General features: G+C 45.0%; 2 long non-coding RNA genes across 2 annotated transcripts in view; both read right to left on the bottom strand.

Annotated features, from left to right (window-relative positions):
• Nucleotides 1–437: 437 nt before the first annotated feature.
• The window catches only part of LOC128340588 (uncharacterized), a 33,905-nt gene continuing 9,460 nt past the window's right edge, over nt 438–24,882 (bottom strand). Inside the window, exon 3 of the long non-coding RNA XR_008313816.1 lies at nt 438–1,021. This is a non-coding gene — a long non-coding RNA (uncharacterized LOC128340588). The remainder of the gene's footprint in view (nt 1,022–24,882) is intronic.
• Nucleotides 8,822–23,401, bottom strand: LOC128340587 (uncharacterized). Its single transcript, XR_008313815.1, has 3 exons — nt 23,340–23,401; nt 20,789–21,072; nt 8,822–9,535 (listed from the first exon to the last, which is right to left on the bottom strand). It is a non-coding gene; the product is annotated as an uncharacterized LOC128340587 (long non-coding RNA).

Below are 24,882 nucleotides of genomic sequence, written 5' to 3'. Positions count from 1 at the left end.
TTTCTGCTTTAAAATTCCCTGTCTCTTAAATGGTCTGGGGTGTGTATGTGTGGAAACATGAGGTGATGAAGGCAGTCACTCACAAAGGCAAGGCTTGGCAATTTGTCGTGCCGTTCTGTCAAAATAATAATAATAATAATAATAATAATAATAATAATAATAATAATAATAATAATAAAAGCTCTCTCGCCTCCTCCTCCTCTGTTGTTATTGGTTGGAGGAAAAACCCAGAGCAAGCCAGTTGGAATGCACAGGAAAAAGATCTGCCAGGGATTGTGGAGAGGAGCTGACCCTGTGCATTTAATTCCCCAAATTAAACAACTTGCAAATATGCTGCAAAGGAGATTCGCTCTTCAGATACCCCAGGGCATGAAGGCATGTGTGAATGACTCCCAGGGTTATCTTCACCCTGGAAATAGACTAACTTGAACAGGAAACTACAGACAAATGGACAACAATAAGACAACCTTCATTTTGAGGATCATCTGGAAAAACTTTAAAAGTTATAGATTATTCCAGTTTTAAGAAAATAAACTCATAACAAAAATCGTGATGCAATGTAAGGAATGATGTAAGGTAAGGAACATAACATTGCACTGTTTCAGAAAAAAGGAAGTGAAAAGTTCCAGTTATTAACATCACCATCACAAAGATGAAGAAAGCAGCCTTTTGGTTTCTTTCCTAGAGAAATGAGATGCAACCCCATCACAGTGTGTTTTATTACCAGGATATGGCTTGGCTTGAAATGCATGGGTTTCAATCAGTTTAAGAAAGCAAGAAACACATAACAAAAAGTCTGATGATATACATCATTGCACTATTCCAGGAAGGGTAAAGTGTAAATGTTCACAAATGGTCACCACCAACATGGAGGTAAGTCCTTAAGAAGTCCTTTGTTTTCCTTTTTCCGTATTTCTTTTTGCAGATTGAAAGGGAGTTTTTAAAGTTAAAAACAGTTGCTGTCCATCCATTCTCTAAAGATGTTATCGCTATAAGTGGTTACTCTTCAACAGATACGTAGCTGAAAGGAAAATACCATCTTTTAAAACAACGTATGATCTATAAAACCAATCCATCTTTCTTACGAAGCCAAGCAGTAGATTTATTTTCAGGAATATTGGCAGCACAGCAATTTCATTGATTTATCTCATCCAGAAGTAACGGTACAACATGTGTGAGAAGGAAGGAAGCCCTGAGACTAATGCAGTGGTACTGTATGCAACCAATTGTTTTTGCCATTTAAAAGGGATTGTTCTTTTTCATGATGTTTAAACAATGTTCAGCTTATCTCTAGTTATTCTTTCAGATGGAAGAATACACATGAATTTGGACACATCTTTATATCCAGAGCCAACTAGATGAGCAGCTAATAGATAGGAAATCTGTGGCAAGGGAATGAATTTAAGTAGCATTAATAACACAGAGAGAAAGGAATTTCATTCCTGTCTCTGCATGGTGATTTTCCATGAAGGACAGCAATACAGCCTGAAGGACACCTGTCAGCCATTGCAGTGGGAACATGGGCTGAGGAACGTGGGCTGAGCCATTGCAGTGGGAACATGGGCTTTCTTTTCCTTTTTCACTTGCTTATGGTTCTTGCTCACATGCCCAGGGTAGCACTGACTGCCACTTTTGGGACTAGGAAGGCATTTTCCTCCGGGGTAGATTGGCCAAGATCCTGGAGGGGTTTTTTGCCTTCGTCTAGACATACAGCAGGGGTCACTTGCTAGGTTACTTGACATGCCATAAATATATCTTTAAAACAGGGGCTCTCAAATTTGTGATGTTGTTGGACTACAAATCTCATCACCTCCAACTAAAACTACAACTTCTGAAATTGGAAGGCCTGTCCAAATGAGGAAAACAGAAATGAACACAAACTCTGGCAAAAGAAATGCAAGGCGACAATAAGGGAGGCAAAAAGAGAGTTTGAGGAACATTTAGCCAAAAGAATCAAGGAGAATAACAAAAACATCTCTAAATACAACAGATGTAGGAAACCTGCCAGGGAGGTGGTTGGATCTTTGGATAATGAGGGAGTGAAAGGGATTATTAAGGAGGATACAGAGGTTGCAGAGAAGCTAAATGAGTTCTTTGTGTCTGTCTTCACAGCAGAAGATACTCAGCATATACCTGTTCCTGAAACAGGTTTTTTAGGGATGGAGGCTAAAGAACTGAGTCAGATAGCAGTGACAAGAGATGATGTTCTAAACTGTCTGGACAAACTGAAAACTAGCAAATCTCCAGGGCCAGACAGCATTCATCCTAGAGTCGTCAAATAACTCAAATGTGAAATTGCCAACCTCCTTGCTAAAATATATTACTTATCCCTGCAATCAGGCTCTGTAGCAGAGGACTGGAAAGTAGCAAATGTAACACCGATTTTCAAAAAGGGATCCAGAGGCGATCCGGGAAATTACATTAGATCCGGTTAGCTTAACGTCCGTTCCAGGCAAATTGATGGAAAGCATCCTCAAGGATAAAATTGTAAAGCACATAGAAGAACAGGCCCTGCTGGGAGAGAACCAGCATGGCTTTTGCAAAGGTAAATATTGTCTCACGAACGTTTTGGAGTTCTTTGAGAGTATCAACAAGTGTGTGGATAAGAGTGATCCAGTTGACATAGTATACCTGGACTTCCAAAAAGCTTTTGACAAAGTTCCTCATCAAAGACTCCTGAGGAAACTTAGCGGTCATGGGATAAGGAGACAAGTACATGTGTGGATTGCTAACTGGTTGAAAGACAGGAAACAGAGGGTAGGTATAAATTGAGAGTTTTCACAATGGAGGGGAATAAGAAGTGGGGTCCCCCAGGGATCTATACTGGGACCGGTGCTTTTTAATTTATTCATAAATGATCTAGAAGTAGGAGTAAGCAGTGAGGTGGCCAAATTTGCAGATGATACCAAACTCTTTTGGGTAGTGAAATCCAAAAAGGATTGTGAGGAGCTCCAAAAGGATCTCTCCAAATTGGGAGAGTGGGCGACAAAGTGGCAAATATGGTTCAGTGTTGGCAAGTGTAAAGTGATGCACATTGGGACGAAAACCCACAACTTCATGTATATGTTGATGGGATCTGAGCTGTCGGTGACTGATCAAGAGAGAGATCTTAGGGTCATGGTGGACAGCTCGTTGAAAGTGTCGACTCAATGTGCACCAGCTGTGAGAAAGGGCAATTCCATGCTAGGGATCATTAGGAAGGGGATTGAAAATAAAACGGCTAATATTATAATGCCCTTATACAAAACTATGGTGCGACCACACCTGGAGTACTGTGTACAATTCTGGTCACCACATCTAAAAAAGGACATTGTAGAACTGGAAAAGGTGCAGAAGAGGGCAACCAAGATGATCAGGGGCCTAGAGCACCTTCCTTATGAGGAAAGGCTGCAACACTTGGGGCTATTTAGTTTAGAAAAAAGGCGACTGCAGGGAGACATGATAGAGGTCTATAAAATCATGCATGGAGTGGAGAAAGTGGATAGAGAGAAATTCTTCTCCCTCTCACATAACACTAGAACCAGGGGCCATCCCATGAAATTGATGGCCGGGAAATTCAGGATCAGCAAACGGAAGTATTTTTTTACACAACACATAATCAACTTATGGAATTCTCTGCCACGAGATGTGGTGACAGCCAACAACCTGGATGGCTTTAAGAGGGGTTTGGATAACTTCATGGAGGAGAGGTCTATCAACGGCTTCTAGTCGGAGGGCCACCTCCAGCCTCAAAGGCAGGATGCCTCTGAGTACCAGTTGCAGGGGAGTAACAGCAGTAAAGAGGGCATGCCCTCAACTCCTGCCTGTGGCTTCCAGTGGCATCTGGTGGGCCACTGTGTGAAACAGAATGCTGGATTAGATGGGCCTTGGGCCTGATCCAGCAAAGCTGTTCTTATGTTCAACAAGTGAATTTTAGCCCGTTGAAAAACGGGCGCTAGTAATGCCTTCGGCCCCCGCCACCTCGGACGCCGCCGCCGAACCGCCCTCCCAGCTGCCCGATCCCACCATTTCTACAGGAAAGAGGAGCTCGCTAGCAGAGCTTCTCTCTCTGCAAAGGCTCTTCTCAAACTGGCGCTTTGAGCGGAAAGGGCGTCCTTTCCGCTCAAAGCGCCAGTTTGAGAAGAGCCTTTGCAGAGAGAGGAGCTCTGCTAGCGAGCTTCTCTTTCCTGTAGAAATGGTGGGATCGGGAAGCTGGGAGGGCGGTTCGGCGGCAGCGTCCGCGGCGGCATTTTTTAGGGCCAATTTGGCCCTTAGTATTATGGGGGGGACAGGAATGGTGGGATCGGGCTAGGGCCCCAAGGTTTCCCCCCCGCCCGGCTTTACCGGTGGCGCCAGGCCTCGGTGGCGGCTCTGCCGCCACCTTGGCTGGCTTCCCCGGCGCCTCTTCCCCCGGCACCTCTCTCCTTTGTTTGCGGCGGCCGCTTCTGGCCCCACCGCTGCATCACCCGCACTCCCGCTGCCAGTTGCCCCGCCGCGGCCACTGCCACCTTTGGCCGTGGCCGCGGCTCTGCCACCGCCTCGCCCGCACTCTCCTCCCGGCGTGGGTGGCGACCACTTCTCCTTCTCCCGGCCCCAACATGGCCGCCGGGTCCTGCCGTTCGTGCCTCCCTTGCTCTGTTCTGGGCATGCGCTGCGTGCATGCCCAGAACAGGCCAGGCACGAATGCACGCTTGGTGTCCGTCCACAGACGGACACCAAGCGTTTTATTAGAGAGGATGCCCCTTGACTATTATGGATGGGGATACTCCCATCATCCTCAGTCATAATAGTCAAGCGGCATTGCAGTTGAGGGTGATGGAAGTTGTAGTCCAGCCACATCAGGAAACACAGCTTTGAGAACCCTTGCTATAAAAGTATATTAATTTTTTTAAAATCAACTTTTAACAAAAATTAAAATCTATTGATTACGTCTTTTTGTCTCAATTGCCCTTTTTACTGATATATTGAGTACAAATTCTGAGCTTGTCCATATCACAGATGTAATCCTCTTCTTGCATCATGAAATGTTACTCACAAGCAGGACTTCTTATTCCTGAGTAGTTTCATTGGCTACATTGGATGCCCCCCAACTTTTCCAGACCACAGAACCTACAGTAATTGTATATTTTGCATCTGAGGAATACAGTGGTGACCCCCTACCCCAGGCATGGTGCCCTAAGAGACTGCACCAGTGCCGTAACAAGCTCTAAAGCGGCCTGTGTGTAAAAACTGAACATGGGCCCCATCAACTAATTTCCCCATAGGGATCAATGGAAAACTCAAAAAAGATTAATAACTACCGAATGGCAGGATAGGAAGCTCTGACATTTCACATTTTAATTAAAGTAAATTAAACACTTAATACTATCACATGATAACATTTAGTGTGCAGACTTTCAAGGATATTGATTTTCTCATTGATTTTCAGTTTTTTTTAAAAAAAGTTTCTAAAACTGCCATAACTGCTTCGTTTCATGACAGAAAGTTACAATAAGTTCTGGAATTGAATCCCCACTGTGTCCATCATGCAAGCCTCATTTGGAAGAAGCTACCCCTTGCCCCCATATAAAAATAGTACCTCCATGTTTGCATCTCATGTTACAACTCCAGAATGGCTGGGCAGAAAGTTCTCAAAATTCATATGGGAGTAGCACATGATGGCAGCATTAAATGTATGGATGTTCAAGGAGATCAGTCTACCCGTTGATTTTTAAAGCATTTTTAAAAGTTTTACTTAAAACAAAATTAAAAATCATTAGGTGGATTGATCTCCTTAAATGGCCACACATTTAATGTTATAATCATATAAGACCATATGAGCTCTGAAATTTCAAAGCTTTTTCTTCCCAGCTCTAGAAAATAATTTTCTCATTATGGGCTTTTTCTTGCTGTGATGAATACAGTGATGTGATGAATACTTTTGAGCTTCCCGTTTATTCCTATGGGGAAATTGTTATTTAAGTCAGGATTATGGGCATGGCTCTCCCAAGTGGCAGCCCATGTTGATTGCATACAATTGCTCAGTTGTAGATCCACCCGTGTATATGAGGGCTTTATAGTAACTCCGTGATTAAAGAAGGCTTCTTTGCACATGTTCAGATAACATAATCTCTGCTGTATTATTACTTCATGCCTTCTGAGCCTTGGCACTGAAAATGTATTTCAGACTGAGCCAGGACTCAGATAAAGGTCTGTCCCTTAGCCCAGAACCAGGACTTGGATGTGCATGTGGATCACTGAATAATGTCAATGTAGTGTGTGAGCAGTACAGAAATAAGGGCTTTGCTTATAGATTATTATCTTAGTGAAGTGTGCAATGTTCTTTGTCACTGCTTTAGGTGGAAGGCAGTTTTAAAGCTGCACTGAACTTCATACCTGAAGCAAAAAAATGAAATGTGGATTACTGTAGAAGACTTCTTGCAAAATCTCTTTGACAGTTCTGCAGACAACAAACGTTGGTGACATAACTAACATGAGGTATTCAGTTAAGGCCAAGTCTCAGATCACACATACAAAGAGAAAAGATGTATTGAAATGCATTAATGTTTTAGCCCTTAATGGTTTGGGCCCAGGATACCTGAGGGACTGCCTGCTCCCAAGGGTTGCTGCCTGCTTGATGAGGTCATCTGAGGGGGCTCTGCTCTGGGGGCTGACAATGAGGGTGGCTCGGTTGTTGTGCACGCGAGACAGGGCCTTCTCTGTTGCTGCCCCCAGACTCTGGAATGCTCTCCTGGTGGCTATTTGCTCCTCGGTCTCCATCACAGCTTTTAGGAAGAGTGTAGAATCTTGGCTTTTTGCCCAGGTTTTTATTTGATTGTCTCTGCTGCTCTTTGTACTCTGCATTGCTTTTAAATTTTTAATCAGATTTGTTTTATATTTTTAGCTTAATATTTTAATTGTGTCTTTTTTACAATCTTGGTGTTTTTTAAAATTTTGCTGTAATACGCCTTGTGATTGTTTGAATGAAAGGGGGTATATAAATTTAACAATAAAATAAATAAATAAATGTTACATGAAACTCATATTGGTGATTATCTGAGAGAAGAAATGTATACTTGAAGTGAAACTGACTGCTCCCCAGACTTAGGCCCAAGTTGCTTAAGAGAGAACCTTCTTTGAGACAATCCCCACTGTTCATTGAGGTCATCTGGGGAGGTCCACCTCCAGTTGCCGCAGGTCTTCTCTGTAGCCACTGCTGGGCTTTGGAACACCGTCCCTCCTAGGATGTGTGGGCTTACCTCATTGTTGGCTTTTATGAGAGCCTTAAAGGTGCATCTTTATAACCAGGCTTTTGGGTCTGTAACTGTTTTTAACTTTTGTTTTTAAAGTTTGATTTAGGCAGGACAGAAGTGCGGCAAGTGCATAAATAAGTAACGAAGTGTTGGTGCAGCAATGCTGCTCTGGTGCTACGGGGGAGGGGCGATTTTTGTCAATCTTCCCTTCCCTCTGAAGCCAAGAGTGACTCCTGAAAATATGTTCCTGAGGGTTGTGCAGTGGGAAGGCGAGAACAATTAAAATTGCCTCTCCATAGCAGCATTAGCAGCACCAGCACTTGGTTAGTCGGAACGTTGGCCAATCTTCTTTATATATATGTATTTCTTTAAGACATTCCCGTGGCTAATCCCATGTGTGGCAGCTCTCATTAGAGTTCAGAGAGCTGCCGGATAGCCACGGGTGGGAGGGAAGAAAATGGCGGCTGCAGCGGCTGGCCAGCTGATCGGAGGCAGTGGCGCCAAAAACAGCAATGGTGACAGGCGGAAGGAGGCGGCGGGGACAGACGGGAGGCAAGGATGGACGGATGGGCGACAGGCGGAAGGAGGAAGCAGGAGGTGGCAACAGACGAAAGAAGGTGGTAGCAACAGGCAGGTGGAAGAAGGAGGTGGCAATGGGTGGGCGGGGGGAGAAGGAGGCAGCAATGGGCAGGCAGGGAAAAGGAGGCGGCAACGGGCGGGCGGGCAGCAGGAAGAAGGAGGCGGCAACATGCGGGCAGGCGACAAAACAGTGACAGCAGGGGGTGGGGGCGGTGGCAAGCGGCAGGCGGCAGGCGACAAACTAGAGGCACAGATGCTCTGCACCCAGCCCAGCTAGTATAAATGATTCTGCTAAGATTAACAGTGTTAGTTTTTAAAAATCCACTTAAAACGGAATCTTTTTTTTAAAAAAGTGATTTCCCCTTATTTCCATTCACCAACATTGCTCATCCTGGATTCTGCTGCTTACTCACTTGCTTGGCCTCAGTCATCTCTGTGTGTAAGTGAAGCACTGTTCCGTAACTAAAATTAGATCTTTTAAATGGATGGCCCTTTCACACTCACAAGTGACAAAATCAGAACAGGACAGTGCAGTCATGTTCTGCTGCTTCACCATCTGCCTGTATGGAAATGGGAAGTGAGGGTGGCTGGAGCTTGTTGAGTTCTTGCCTGGATTGTTCTGCTGATGAGGCCTGTCACAGGATTTGGGGGCAGGGGATGGAGGAGAGAAATGTACATGTTCCTAAGAGGAGACAATGTATGTAAAACTTTAATATAATGAGCTAATGGGATAAAACAGGGGTGGTCAGGCAGACTGAGTCTTTCCAGCTGTTCCTGGACTACAGTTCCCATCATCCCAGTAATTTATTGCAGCGGATGTGAGTTGTAGTCCGACGACAGCGAGAGAGACTCAGGTTTCCCACTCCTGGTATAAAACTTGAAGCTAACTAATAAACATTTGAGCCACAGAGTTATCTTTAACTAGTATGCGGAGAGTATGTGCAAAACACAATAAGAGAGAGAGGAGTGAGCCCCACTGAACTCAACTGTGTTTAGAACTGAATAAACATGAATAAAACTGGACTGCACAAAATCCTCCCCGGTGCTTTGTATTGCAGGAGCCAGAAAGCAAGAAATGTATAGCTTTTATTGAGCAGCATTAGCTGTAGTATGAGGTCTGAAAGTATCACAGAGAACAGGGCTGCCAACATTTCTGATCCTGCAGAGCCCCTGGGTCTGAGAAAGTAGAATGTACAGCAGGCCTGCTCAACTTTGGTCTTCCAGGTGTTTTTGGACAACTCCCATAAGCCCCAGCCACAGTGGCCAATAGCCAACATCTGCAGGAGGGGCTGAAGTTGAGCAGCTCTGATGTACAGCTTTCCCCATCACTGAATCTTCACAGTGGGCAAAGTTGCCACAGTTGCATTGTCGTCCATCATGCACTTTGAGAAGATGGAGATCTCCTAGGTGGGGAAAGTGACCACCCACACTGGACCATCTGTGTCCCCACTAATAATTGCTGTGTGGGCCTCGCTTGTAGCCTGCTTGGCATTGCAGATGGGTAGTTTTTGCATCTGTGTATACAGAATGGCTGCCTGGTTGCCCAGGGAGAGGCACAAGATACAAGATGGTAATGAATTATGGGTAGCAGTGGCAGCAAATCAGTACAATGACTAGATGAGTGAGTGAGTAGAAGTGAGAAAGGGTGCTGCTGTCACTGAGGAGTTCTTCCCTTCAACGTGTCTCTCCTTAGCTTCCTAGTCTTGTAGACAGCAGGCCCACAATATCTTCTTATGGAGGTTTACCTGTTGGGACAGACAAATTAGAAATAGCCGCAGTACTCACCTATCCACTAGAGGGAGTTGCACTGGATCTCTTTCTGCAGCTTCTGTTTGTTCTGCCCCATATGTCCTGATTCTGATCTTGCAAGGCAAAATCAGTTCTGAGTAACTTGGTAAATACTGTAGATCTAAAGCAACCAATTGGGAAAAAACAGCAAAAAAAAAAAAAACCCATACTGAGATGTTTTTCTGGAGATGGCTAATTGATTAGAAAGCTTTTTTTAAAAAAATCTCAGTGTGGCTATATTCGCTACGACACCAAAGGGAAAAGATAATGTTGAGGGAATTTCTGTCAATAGCATTGCACAAACAATCATGTTCATTGTATTGATCTTAAAGTGATGGCTATTGTGTAAAGAATGAGAGGCAGAGATTAAGGGCTCTTCCAGACTTGTTACATTTCTATTTAAACTCCTGCAGATGATGGGCACCATCTTTGCACTATTTTAAAAAGTGGTTATGAAAAAAGATGGGAAAGTAAGATGGAGGAGAGCTGGTCTTGTGGTAGCAAGTGTGAATGAATTGTCCCCTTTGCTAAGCAAGCATGGTCTGCCCTGGTTTGCATTCAGATGAGAGACTACATGTGGGCACTGCAAGATATTCCCCTCAGGGGATGGGGCCGCTCTGGGAAGAGCAGTTGCATGCTTGCATGCAAAAGGTTCCAAGTTCCTTCCCTGGCAATTCCAGATGAGAGAAAGACTCCTGCCTCTAAACTTGGAGAAGCTGCTGCCAGTCTGTGTAGACAATTCTGAGCTAGATGGACCAGTAGTCTGACTTGGTATAAGACAGATTCCTATGTTCCTAAGCACTGGCTGGAAGGTGGTGCTGTAAAAATACTGCAAGGACAGTGCTCAGCAACTTGTCGGAGCTGAATTTTGCAAGGCGAGAGAACAGAATTCTGCAGAAGTCAAGGGATGCATCTTCATCCTGCACAAGAGCCCATCTGTAAGTACTGTCAGAGCTTAAAAAGAAACAATAAATCAACATCATCTGAAAAAGCCCTAAGAGGAACAGGTATGCTTCACAGCAATGCAGCATTTGAGAAAAATACAAAATGTTGGAGGAATTGTTAATGAAACTGCCTTGAGGCTGATTGGCCTGTACCCCCTAGTTTGGCCGAATGTGGGGAATTTAGCTCAAAAGGGGAGACAGTTCCAACCAGCCTTAATTTGTGCAAGCGTATGAACTCAAGAAAATCGGCTTGAGAGAGAGGTTTGAATTAAATCAAAAAGGATTGTATTAAAAATAAAATCAGACCAAATTATTATGTGGCCCTAGTTTAAAGGCACTACAAATATGCTAAGAAACAGACTATTGTAAGGCACATTTAGCTTAAAGTTCCAAATTATGTGTTACCGTATTTTATGGACTATAAGACTCACTTTTTTCCTCGAAAAATATCTGCCAAAATTCAGGAGCGTCTTATATGTTTTAACAGTTTAATATGTTAAAACTCTGAAAAACTGGATTAAAATTAAGGTGCGTCTTATAGTCTGTAGCGTCTTATAGTCCGTAAAATACTGTAATTCCCAGGTGGGCTAGAGAGGTACTTTAAGATAGAGGAGCAAGATTTCAGAAATAAGAGAGGGATAAATTCAGCCCCGAAGGAGCCGGGCAAGAGGCTATATCACTTGTCCTGAACACCAAGGTGGTCTGCTAGAGTTTCTTGTTGCAGTCTGATGGGGTCCCAAGTGAGGGGCACTGAGATGTTTCGCAGTGGGAGTCCCAGGTGTAATATACATGAGGAAGCACACTGGGTCATGGAATTAGGGATACTTCTATTCCAAAATGTGCCTTGAGGGCACTTGTCTTTTGTCCTGCTCTGCTGAACAGGGAGCCCAGACAACCTTTTTTGAGAATGCATTGTGTCTTAGTCCTTCCTGGGTAGGAATGTGTGTGGATTGCCTATGGAATTCAAGGGTGATTGTTAGGACAATTGGAATGTGCAGGTGCATTTAAAGAATATCCTGTGCTGGGAAGGGCTGCCCAATAATTCTATCAAGAGTTTTGATAGGCACCTCTTCAAAGTTACATCACTAACTCATCCCTATTGTAATGGAGGCTGCAGATAAGAAACTTGTCTTATCTGTCTTTTCTCCCTGGCCTGATGGCCAGGTATTGTCTCTCTTTGTGAGAGGAAGAGGGGAGTTCATTCCAAGGCTGAAATGATCTTAGATGCCAGACACTTGCAGTAGCTAGTCCTGGGAGTCTGCTTAGCTGGGCACCCCTCATAGAGACTGTGAAGCTAATCCCCTTTCATTTGTGGGTCTTGTAGTCAAATCTAGGGATGACCAGTCCACTGCCAACTAAGCGACTTGTCCCCATGTATAAAAAAGACTGGGAGCTCACATTGTGGTGCAGCTCCTGAGCATAGCATAAGTGCAATCTCCAAACCTGGAGATGCAGTTGCAACCAGGGAGGCTTCTGGGAGTGGGCAGAATAAGCTCAGCTGGTAACAGAATCTCTGAGGCATTGTTTGGGTGATGAGTGAAGACCAGAGTCCAGTTCTGATGAGGACTGGAAATTGAGCTCTGGGATGAAGAGTGTGTCACTGATACCTAGACGAGGAAGTGAAACCTAAAGGCCATCTTCCTTCCCTCTCCCCAAAGGGGCAGCAGCCTAAGAATGTATTCACTTCAGATTGCTCACAATTAAAACAGGAACTGTGTGCTTCATAGACAGGTCCTGGGCCCAAAATCTCACTTCCTGGGAAGATTTAAATTATATTTATTCATTATTTAAAAATTTATAATCCCCCATTCTGGTAATGTGCTTAAAGTGGTTTGCAACATTATAGTAAAAAAAACACACCATAGTAAACCCAAAATAGAATCAATATAAAGCATACAAAATAATGGAACAATGAGACCAGACTTAAATTAGCACAGATCATCAGTGCAATAAAAAGCCTAACCCTCCAGTTTTTAAGACCTATCAAAAGAACATAGCAGACCCCTCAAATCCTACCCACAAACTACATATGGGTGAGCAGTAGTGAAGTGAAACATGTTAACAATGTGCTTAGTTTTTCTTTACGCAATAGCAGCTGTGAGGGCACCCAGTTCAGACTGGGACCATGGCATGAAGCTTTAACCTTGTGCCCAGCTGTGGTTCCAATCTTCATTAGGCCCCTCTGTATTATTAGCCCCAGAGGGAAGGCTCCCATTAGAGAAAAGCTAAGCGTGTCAGGGCCATGCTTGTTGGAAATGTATGTAACAAGTTGTTTGGCCCTCTGTGAAGAGAAGAAATCAACATTCAGAGTTTCTCTGAGACTAATTTCTGCCAGAGATGCAACCACTTGCAGAAAACTAAGCTGAGGGGCTGGTGGAAGGTCACAGTGGTTGTTCATTTGCATATGTTAGTGTGCTTAAATATATGCCAGTTTAAAAATCTCAATTGTTTCATTTTGTGATTAAGCTTTGGGGAAAAACCCAAATAGCAAGTTGGACACATGCAAAATATCATTTTGGCATGTAACTGTCTTGGTAGCTACTGATTCCTATTCAAGGGCCATGTAAGCCCTCTCCAGGGTGCTTTCCAGACTTAACTACTCAACAGCAGCAAAATGCCTCCATTTAGGCAAGTTGCATTCAAAACGTAAACAGAAGGGGGAGCAGTCTCATGGAAACTAACAGCTCAAAAAACAGCAACTTCTTTACACTGGGTATACGACGTCCTAGCTCTAATGCAGCGGTTAAATTCAAAACAAGGCATTGGAAATGTGAACGGCACCCTGCTGTCCGCCTAGGGACTGTGGTGTCACAACGCAGGAACTGTGGAAGCATGATGTGACCCCATTGCAGGGTCTAATCTGGAAAGTGCACAGGTGTTATAGAGCACAGTGGTGCTCACAGTTACAGCTCAAAAAGCGGGGAGAAAGTCCCATCCTGGAGCTGTCATTCACTCACTCCAGTCAGCCACTCATGGTTATAGCTCTGTTTTTCTGAAATGGGAAGCACCATAACTGCAATGGCTAGCACTTTTACGAGCAGCAACCAGGATCATTCGCGGTTGGTGCTCATGGAAGTGCAAGCCTTCACCGTTATGGCACTTCCCCCTGCAAATGGAGCCATAACTGTGAGCAGTCAGGTGACGGGGGTGAGTGACAGCTCCAGGGTGGGACTTCCTAATTTCCAAGCTGTAACCATGAATGCTGATGTGCTCTAAAATGTCTGAAGAGGGCTTTACAGTTTTGATTTCTCAGCATTCAGCTTCCTGAGCCTTGAGAACAGGGGAGGAGCCAAGATGGTGACGGAACAGCAGCCTGTTTTAGAGCCTCGGTCTTAAATAACTAATTTTTTCCTTAGAATCTTTCAGATTTTAAAAAGAATGTTGTCTGCCTATGTGGGAGACTCCTGGCAGTTTTGTGTTGATTATCCAGCTTTCGGAAGAGCAGAAAGTGGATGAGACTGTTACTCTCCAGAAACTCTGGTACTTTGGAGGAGCTCAGGGCTTAGTGAAGTGGCATGATGAACACTTCCAAGATGGTGAGAGCTGTCATCCCTTTATAGGAAATAAAAAATGCAACTGGACCAGTTCTGAGTCCCCAAACGATAAAATCCACCAAGCAGTTTAAAATAGATGAATTTAACCTTCTTAAGGAATATGAAAGAGATGTTATTACAATTCCGACATGGGCATTTAAGAGAACGTCTTCTTCTCTGTGAGACCCATAGCCCATTGAGATCATCTGACATCTGGAGAGGTTTGTCTATGGTTGCCACTGCCTCATCTGGTGGCTACTTGGGGATGGGCCTTCTCCATTGCTGCCCCTGGGCTTTGGAATATGCTCCTTGTTGAAATAAGCACCTCCCCATCTCTGGTGACATTTAAAAAGGCACTGAAGACATATTTGTTCACCTAGGCTTTTAATTAGATTTATAATTTTAATACTTTTAATGTTGGGGTTTAAATTATTTTAATTGTGAACCACCCAGAGATACAAGTTTTGGGTGGTATAGAAATACGTTAAATAAATAATAGATATGCTGCCATTGAGATAGATGATCTCCTCTTCTTAGAGAGGCCAGTTTCATCTGGTGGCCTGATTTCACCAGGAGTAACATTAATGCCTGATTACCAGGAGCCTTTAATTGATAAATTGTTAGCACTGGAAGAAGCTCATAAATTAGGGCAACAGTCCACTTTCCCCATGGACCTTATAGCAAATCAACGTTTGTTGACAGCAAAAATTGTGATAGTGATCTTCAAAGCTATCACTTTCATGAATAGGAAAGTGGACCTATTAATGACATCTGTTAATGATAATTTTCAATAACCCTTTGAAATTTTTACTCAGAAGTGCTTGGCAAAGACAGACTCTATAACTAAGTCTTTAGTGACTAGTTTCAGCAAGCAGTAGGCTTGGATAAGCAACAAAAATCAACCGCCCATGACACTGGATTTTGGCCATCCTGCAGCTGGAGCTGGAATAGCTGCAGTTACAAACTGTAACCAGACATTGCAATAAAATCAGGTTATGCTTTATGTCTGTATGAGATGACACTTTCAACGGGCTGTCCACCACGACCCCAAGATCCCTCTCCTGCTCAGTCACCAGATCCCATCAATGTATACTTGGAGGTTTTCGTCCCAATGTGCATCACTTTACAATTGCCAACACTGAACCGCATTTGCCATTTTGTCACCCACTCACCCAGTTTGGAGAGATCCTTTTGGAGCTCCTCACAATCCGTTTTGGATTTCACTACCCAAAAGAGTTTGGTATCATCTGCAAATTTGGCCACCTCACTGCTTACCCCTACTTCTAGAGCATTTATGAATAAATTAAAAAGCACAGGTCCCAGTACAGATCCCTGGGGGACCCCACTTCTTATTCCCCTCCATTGTGAAAACTCTCCATTGATACCTACCCTCTGTTTCCTGTCCTTCAACCAGTTAGCAACCCATACATGTACTTTTCCCCTTATCCCATGACTGCTAAGTTTTCTCAAGAGTCTTTGATGAGGAACTTTGTCAAAAGCTTTTTGGAAGTCCAGGTATACTATGTCAACTGGTTCACGCGGAGGTTACAGAGAGGATTTTGTGCTGTGGCATGTAAAGTGGATGATATAAACTTAGCTGTGTATGACATTGCCATCTTTGTAACTCAGTTTTATCTAATTTATTCTTTTGATGTTGTATATTTTTCCTGTATTGTATTGTTTCTATTCCTTGTTTTCTTGGTCATGGACCTTAATAATAAATTTGATTTGATATGTCAACTGAATCACCCTTATCCACACACTTGTTTACACTCTCAAAGAACTCCAAAAGGTTTGTGAGGCAAGATTTACCTTTGCAGATGCCATGCTGGTTCTCTCCCAGCAGGGCCTATTGTTCTATGTGCTTTACAATTTTATCCTTGAGGATGCTTTCATTAATTTGCCTGGAATGCACATTAAGCTAACTGGCCTGTAATTTCCTGGATTGTCCCTGGATCCTTTTTTGAAAATCGGTGTCCAGTCCTCCGGTACAGAGCCTGATTGCAAGGATAAGTTATATATTTTTGCAAGGAGTTCGGCAAAACATGGTGTCAGGATGCTTCTATTTGCAGAGGTTCCACAGTTTTGCTCTACCAGCCTTAAAACAGGGTCCCCATGGCAAGTGGAGGGCTATAAATATTAATCTTGGTGGAGTTGAGGGAGATGTTACCCAAATTGGTCTGATAGTGAGTATATACAGACAGTTCATATAGCTAGCAAATATCTGGGATCCATTCTTGCATACTTGTATATCTCCCTGTAGTAGGAATTACAATTTGTGGCTCCAGGTCTGGTCCTCCTCACAAACTTCATTGGAGAAAGCTGAGCAACTTCTGCTAGACACTGATAGAGGCTATTCACATGCGCGTGCAAAACCAGGCTAAGGGAGTCCAGCCCAGTTTTGCACATGCGTGTAAACTGCCAGGATCGGGCCCGATACTGGTGGCTACATGGCAGCAAACTTGCCTAAATAGCCTCCCTACTAAATGAAGTTACGGGAGAGAGTGCTCCCTTAACCTCATTTATTTGATCGTGTTTCAGCTGCGGCTGCTTGCACACTCGGCAGAGGGCAGGGAGACACACTGGCACACTTGGGGGGAGGGAGATCCAAATAATGCACTGCGCACTCGCACAGTGTATTATTTTATTGGAGCACTGGGGGGCAGGGCAACATGCGACTGGGCTTCCCTGCACCTCAATCCCCGGAGCTGCAGGGAGCAGCCACCGGTCATCTGGGCAGGTGATCTGCCCACCCAGGGAAACATGGACGATCGTCTTTGAGGAGGGTAAGTGTAACCCACTCTCCCCACAGACCGCCCCAGAGTTCTTCTTTGTGAGATTGTGAGAAGAGCTCCATATTCTACTGGTTGAGGGTTTAAATGCTAGGGTTGGACAGAATATAAATAGCTTTATTAAACAGACTCAGACTCATTTAGAGGACTCATGGTATCTCACCTGTACCTAGATAAGGTGCTGAATAAGCATGGGGTTTCCTTCCTGAATCTGGCTTTCAGGTTCAGACTTTACAGTCTTTGTGGTACTGACCATGATAACTCACATGGATTCTACATCTTTTTAAGTGTTAATGGTGCCAGTGTCATTGATTACATTTTGGTATCTCTGACATTCCTTAACACAGGTTCATTATTTTGACATGCATAATAGATCAGAGAGTGACCATTTGCCCTAGATCCTGACCTTTTATGCATCTACTGTGCTTCCCCTCTGTAACATGCTATAAATTAGAAGGCCTTACCCAAGGTAAACAATGCATTAAATGGAGTACTGCTCTTAATGAGAAGATCACAACCCTGTTAAACTCTCTTGCTGAACAGATGCAACTTTCAATACTGTCCATCTCAGACATTTATGATATTTTTTCTGAAATTATTTCTATAATGGACCCCCATTTAACCACAGCAGGTCAAACTTAGAGGGCCATACAAGGAAGGGCTAGTTTTACCAGGAATGCAGGCTTAAGAGACAAGCCTTGTGGCAATTCCAGACCAGAGTTAGGGTGGAAAGATTTGACCCCTCGATTCAATCATTAATACGGTTCCAGTCTCAATACAAGCAGTCTTGAAAGTTAAGAAATTCTCATATTATAAAGATCAACGGAGAGAACTCGGTCTCTGTATAATCCAGAAAAATGATAGGAAGTTCTGGAAATTGGTGGCAACAGGTATTCAGTCTAATTCCATTTCAGATGCACATATCCCAGCTGATATCTGAGTGCTTTCCAGATTAGCTCCTCAAAAGCAGCAACATGCTTCCATTCAGGCAAATCTCATTTGAAACGTAAACAGCAGGGGAAACAGTCTTGCGGAAACTAACAACCTGGGGGAAAAGCAACCTTTTCACACCAGATATGACACCATAGCACTATGTTGCAGCAATTAAATTAGAAACAAGGCATTGGAAATGTGAACAGCACCCTGCTGTCAGCGTAAGGACTGCAGTGTCACAACACAGGAAGTGTGGAAGCACACTTCCGAGATCCTCTGTGACCCCGTTGCAGGGTGTAATCTCGAAAGCGCCCTGGTTTCAATACTTCTCCACCATCTATGGCAGCACTCAGAATGAGACAACTTATGAATACCCAGTTCCTGAATCTGTCCCCCTTCCAGAGTGGCCTGCAATCACAGCATTAGAGTGCAAGCAGTTGATTGGTGCCTTGACCCTGGGGAAAGCCCCTGGAGAGGACATGGTGCCTCCTGAGGTATTTAAATTGAAAGCCCACTGGTGGACTCCCAGTTTAGTGAGGCTTTTCTCCATAACAACACCTGTGTGGTCCCCCAAAACTGGAAACAAAGTATTATTTATGCAATATACCAAAAAAGGCAATAGTCAGGAGCCTTCTAATTACCATCCAATCAGCCTCCTAGCTGTATCCTCCAAATTATATGCTCAGCACCTTTTTAAAACATTGGAAAATTGGGCATAGGGCATATATGATGAAATTGTTTCACCTAGAGCAGGCAAGGGTCACAGCACAATAAATCACTGTATCACCTTGAAGGCCTTGATCCAGAAATATGTTAATGGTAATTAAAAAAAACCTCCTTTATTTTGCATTTATTGACCTTTGTTGACATTTATTGACTTTTATGTGAGTCAATAAAGTCAATACGGAACTGGCACCTGCCAGTTCGAAGGTGGAGGGGGATGTCTTTAAGGATGGGGGAGGGCGCTCTTGCCCCTCCGACTGCATTTCCCCCATCGGCGCTGTCTTTTAAAATGGTCTGACGGGGCAGCAGCGTACCTTCTTGGTGCCCCAGTGCCTCCTCGGACCGGAAGTAGTCAGAAGTGCCAGCTGCGCATACTGGCAAGAGCACCCTCCCCCTTCCTTAAAGACATCCCCCTCCACCTTCGAACTGGCAGGTGCCGGTTCCGTGCACACCACTATCCGGAAGGCCATCTAATTAAATCATGCTATTGGCACTACCAAGAGGGGCCTCAGTAGGCAGATATGCTATCCCATATTCTGCAAATGTACTGTCTGCCTTCACTAGAGGAACTTAAGTCCCAGGGTGGGGGGGGGGGTCTGTGATTGGTTCCATGGGCCAGCCGAGATGCTGGTTTGGTCCAATATTCAAAGTTCTCCCTATGATATCCTCATTTCAAGAAAAACAGGTCCACTTTGCAGTACCTACTCAACCTCACCAGCTCACTACTAATGAAGGCATTTATCAGTTTACGTTTTCAAACCATGCCCTCGGCATATCGAGGGTAGATTTCACAAAGTTCCCATGGAACAGTGCCTCTGCCCCTGTGACTGGGGCAAGTGGAGAACATTAAACATTACGTCCTGCACTGCTCCTTTTATGGAACAATAAGAGAAAAAACACTGGGTCAGATCACTGATCAATTCATGGGTTCTGAAACAGAATGTGTTAATTACTTGCTGGCGGGTGTGCTTCCTTATATTAGTTATCAAGAGGCCATTTTTCCTTTATTGTCTTTTAAATTTAGGAAAAGAACTGTATCTGCTAGCCCTGCTAAACATCTGGCTAAGCTGTAGTTCCAGGACCATAAAGTTCTCTTATTCAAGTTGTACCCATCAGAGTTGTAACTACAGTTAGGTATTTAGGATTATAGCTTTTTATTTTCATGCATGTTGTTTAGTTAGTAGTTATGTTTTTTTATTATGTCTTATCTGTTTTTCTTTAAGCATGATGTATTAGCTATTATGTTTTTATGTTGTTTTATTATGCTTTAATATGAGTGTTATAGCTTGTGGTTACAACAATTAACTTACTTACTTGCCTTGAGAATAATTCAGCATAATAATCAGGACTGCCACACTCTTAAACTTCCCAAAGACTATCCAGTCATCTTCAGAAATTTAGGAAGCAGGTGGGACTATGCTTGCTGGGCAATCTTACAGAACCCACAAGTATAGTGGAAGGAGCCTCCAGTGAATTTAGCCCACTAACTGGCAAGAACCCTCTTCTGCAATCCACAGAACCATAGAGTTGTAGAGTTGGAAGGGACCTAGAGTTGGAAGGGACCTAAGACATCACTAGAGATCTCCTAGTAACATCTCACCCCAGGCTCAGTGCAGGGAACTGCTACAGCATCTCTGACAGATGTCCATCTAGCCTCTGTTTGAAAACTTCCAGTGAAGGAGAGCCCACAACTGCACAGGGCAGGTTGTTCATTGTCAAACAACTCTTACAGTTGGGAAATGAAATCTGAACTCTTTTCCTCGGTCCTCAATACTCCTGGTGGTCTGCCATCATTGGCTGCAGTTAATCAAAAATTGTACCCTCTCTTGCAACTGTGGGGATGAGGAACAGTTGTCTGGGGTTCTCCACTGATTTCAATGTGATTTGTTTCAATTGATGCCAACCCTTTCTTTGGTGTAATGTTGTATCATTGCAAAGGGTGGGAACAAGTTTTGGGGAAGCCTAGGATTCCTCCTAAGCTCCATTTCACAACTGACCCTTACAAGCTTTGAAACTGGCATGAGTGGGGGGGAGGAGAGAAGGTTGCCAGCAGCCTTCTCCTCTCCTTATGCTTCTTGCAAAATTTGCAATGAGTGTGAGAAGAGGAGCTCCTTGCGAAGTTTACAAGAGTCAGATTGGTCCCAAAGAGCTGCTCTGATGGTGTACGGGGGCGGGGGGGGGGGACTTCCATAATCTGCTGCCTGAGACAAACCACCTCATCTTGCCTTGTGAAAACAACTTGGGTGAGGGGAGAGGGTATTGGTGTGGAAGCTAAGAGTTCATACCTCTCCTCCTGTGCCGTAGCTGCAGTCCAAACTGGGGCAGGGTGGGACTGTAGCTCCTTCTTGAAAAAGAAAAAGGCATTGCGAGTTCCAGGCATGAAATTCCCATACCGTGTCTAGTTTGGCTTCCACTGCCCTTGAAAAGGATGCTCGGGCCAGTATTTTCCTGCTGCAGCTTTGGGCCAGTACTTTTTCTGGCTCTAAATACACACATGTATATTTGCCAAACGTAGGATGTACATTCTGAATATTATGAGGACTTTTATGATGGGTTTTTTTTCATTCATCTAATGGGAAGTTAGAAAAGGAAAAATGTGAATGAGAGGATGACTTAAAGGAACTGAGTGTTTTCTGTTCAGTTCAGGACTTGCCTAATTAAGGAGAGGGAGCTGGTGACTCAGAGCCTGCGGAGACAGGGGACACAGAACAGGGCCAGTTTTCTGCTTGGGCCCTTTGATGCTGCTGAAGCATTGCTCTTCCACTACCAAGTGGAAGTGCATGCATAATTGTGGATCCACATGACACTTAATATAATGCTGTATTTTCATTAGCATTTCACAATTCCCATCTCAGGGCTAAGGCAAAAGTGACTGATATTGCTGAGCCAGGATTGCAGCTTGCAATCCTGCAAGCTGCGGAGGTGGTGGTGGCAGCAGCAGCCCGACCTTCCCTCTCGTCCCCAATGCCAGATGCATTTATCTGCTGCTCTACAGCACCAGCCTGACCTTTTCTCACCCCATCTCAAGGTCATGTGCATTTCTCTATTGCCCTGAGTTTCTACCTTCTTCATTATGAACCCGTCGCCTATTAAGATTGTCAAAGGAGGTTCGTCTGATGGTGCCGCCTGGAGGCAGTTCAAAGATTAGCCTTCTCTGTAGTTGCCCCGGGGCTTGGTGGAATAATAAAAACTAGTTTAACCAGTGCAGAGCATCTGCGTGCTAGTATTTGATTATTCTCCTCACCCCTGCCACAGCCTTCCTCACTTCAGAGATCTCTCCACCCTCAACTGAGCCGCACTCCTGCTCCTCCTCCTCCATCCCATTGCTTCCATCCTCCTCACCCTTCTTGGTCACTCCTCCAACCCTTTACTCCACCTCCCTCACCTCTCTTGGTCACAGCTGCAGTGATGCTGGTGCCTATTGGCCAAGCTGCAGCCTCCTATCCCCCGAGACCACTGGGCCTTTCCTCGCTACCGCCACTGCCATGACCGCTCGTTCCCCTCGGGCCGCTGACAGGTCCGGGCCTGTCCGTTGCCTGCCTCCCTCCCTCCCTCCCTCTGCCAATGGCCTCGGTAGCCCCAAACAGCAGCAGTGGTTGACTGGGCCCTTCCTTGCTGCCAATAGGTGCCGCCATGGCCACTCGTTCCCCTCAGGCCTCTGACAGGCTCAGGCCTGTCCTTCACCCTTCCTTCTTTCTCTCTTCCCCTCCTTCTTTTTCTCTCTTTTTCCTCCACTCGCTAGGGATGTGCACGGTCCGGCCCAGTCCAGACCGGCACCGACGGGTGGCCCTTTCTTTTAGGGCGGGAGGGCTTGCTTACCCCTCCCGCCTCTTCGGCCCCCTCCAGCACCCGTATTTAACTTAAAAGCGGGGCGCTGGAAACCAGCCACCCCCGCCGCCGCTACCGCCGCCCCCCCGAGCAGATTAACAATTAAGGGTGCCCCTGCCATCGCCCGCCCGCCAGCCAGCCAGCCCTCCCTCCCAGCTGCCCGCCCGCCCGAGTGTGTCCTTACCCAATGCTTGATGTAAACGAGAGGAGCTACCGAATGGAGCTCCTCTCGTTAGCAAGGCCTCCAGAAGACTGAAGGTGCCACAAAGGACGCCGGAGGCCTGGTCTACCCGCCGGGAAAAGGCCAGGTAGACCGGGCCTCCGGCGATCGGAGGCCCGGTCTACCCGGCCCTTTCCCGGCGGGTAGACTGGGCCTCCGGCGTCCTTTGCGATGCGCGCGCGCGCAAAGCACCTTCAGTCTTCTGGAGGCCTTGCTAACGAGAGGAGCTCCATTCGGTAGCTCCTCTCGTTTACTTCAAGCATTGGGTAAGGACACACTCGGGCAGGCGGGCAGCTGGGAGGGAGGGCTGGCTGGCTGGCTGGCTGGCGGGCGGGCGACGGCAGGGGCACCCTTAATTGTTAATCTGCTCGGGGGGGCGGCGGTAGCGGTGGCGGGGGCGGCTGGTTTCCAGCGCCCCGCTTTTAAGTTAAATACGGGCGCTGGAGGGGGCCGAAGAGGCGGGAGGGGTAAGCAAGCCCTCCCGCCCTTAAAGTCATACCCCCCACCCGGACCCGAACCACCAAGAGCCGAACCGGTCCGGCAGTTCGGCCATTCCTTAGAACGGCCGCCGGACCGGTTCGGACTCACCACTACCACTCGCTCTTCCTCGCTGTCTTTTCCCCTCCCTTTTTTCTTTCTTTCTCTCTTTCTCTTTTTCTCTCTCCCTTCCTGAGCTAACAGATCTTGTTCATCTTGTTTCCTCATCTAATCCACACAACAGCAGCCTCCTTCTCCTGAAGGGGCTCTTTCCTCCCTCACAACCCCTCTCTTTGAAGACCCCTGCCCACCATCCTTTTATATGTTTATATTCCTCTCCTCTTCAATCAAGAACATCTTCCGAACAGTAACAGTTGAATTCCAACTGACCTTAACCATCACAGGCTCCTCCCTATCTGCATATGGAATCCGCACTGCCCAATCACCAAGGTGCCACAGGCTCCTCCTCCTTATCTGCATGTGGAATCTCCACTGCCCAATCACCATGGTGCTTCTGCTCGCGAAGTGAACTCTCGCAAGAGCTGCCACACACATGGGGTTAGCTACAGGTACACCTTACAGAATTATACTTATATATAGATAGATAATGATAATAACCTGTATCTGTTAGCCACCCCATACCAAATTGCTCTTTGGGCAGCTCACAACTTAATAGTATGAGCATCCAATAAAAACAGATCACAACAAATCACAATGCAAACAAACAAAAATACAGAATACAAAACATTTTAAAAGCTTTTAAAAATCAATTTCAAAAATCAAAATTTAAAAATCAATTTTAAAAAGCCCAAGTGAGCAGAAAGTTCTTCAACTGGCATCTAAAAGAACAAAGTGATGGTCCCGGGCGAACCTCACTGGGGAGGCTATTCCATAAATGAAATGTTCCCTGTTGAGATTAGAGCTGCTTCATCCCTGACGGCCTTTAGGAAACAATTGAAGACACATCTCTTCAGCCAGGCTTTTGGCTGAATTTTACTGATTAGTTGTTTTAATTTGAAATGTATATATGTTTTAATGTTGTTTTGAAATTTTTGGTTGTTTTAATTCTTTGTAAGCTGCCCTGAGACTTCTGTAATAGACAGTATATAAATGTATGAAATAAATATATCACTGAAATAACTTTCAAACTCATTCTGTTCCATTTGTTCCAGCAGCCAATATCCAATACCTGATTATTGTGTTCTATTTTAATAAAACACATCAGTGGCACTCTTTGGACCAGACTTCCAGGTAAAGGTCCAGTCCCCAGCAGGCCAGGGAGGCTTCCAAATGCTGAGCAGGCCACTAATTTAAGTGGCAGGATTGTCCATGCAAAATGTGGTATCTCTCTGCAAGTCAGTGGGAAGCATCTTATCAGAATCTTTTCTAAAAATAAATTTTAAAAAGAGTTTCCAGCTTTCCCTGAGCATGTTCTGGTGTAAAAAAACCCAGTGCATTGCATCTTCTCTGGCAGTGTCAGGGGCAGTGGCGGTGTGTGTGGGGGGGGGAGGGGGAAGGGCTTTTTGTTCCAGCCTCCAAAATTACCTAAGGGCATCTCTGAAATGCATTTCTTTCTTCTGAAAAGCCCTGACCTCCCAACTCCCTGGAGTACTTTTCAGTGTCACTCACTATCTAAACCTGATCATACATGTCACACACTTGCTAATTTAGTTCTATTTTGGGCCTGCACTACTAGACAGATAGCTGCTTGCTTCCTTGGCTGGTCAGAATTAGCTGCTGAAGAGAAGGGTTCCCCTAGCAGCTGAGCCATTCCCTGAGCTTCAAAGAGTAGTTTTGTCAGAATGCATGTAGTGTCCTTGCCCTGGATACAAAAATGTATATGAGACACAGGTC

The sequence above is a fragment of the Hemicordylus capensis genome, chromosome 1 (genome assembly GCF_027244095.1).
Source record: "Hemicordylus capensis ecotype Gifberg chromosome 1, rHemCap1.1.pri, whole genome shotgun sequence".
Lineage (NCBI taxonomy): Eukaryota > Metazoa > Chordata > Lepidosauria > Squamata > Cordylidae > Hemicordylus > Hemicordylus capensis.
Note: the sequence above shows the minus strand (reverse complement) of the source record. Positions and strands in the feature narration are given on the sequence as shown.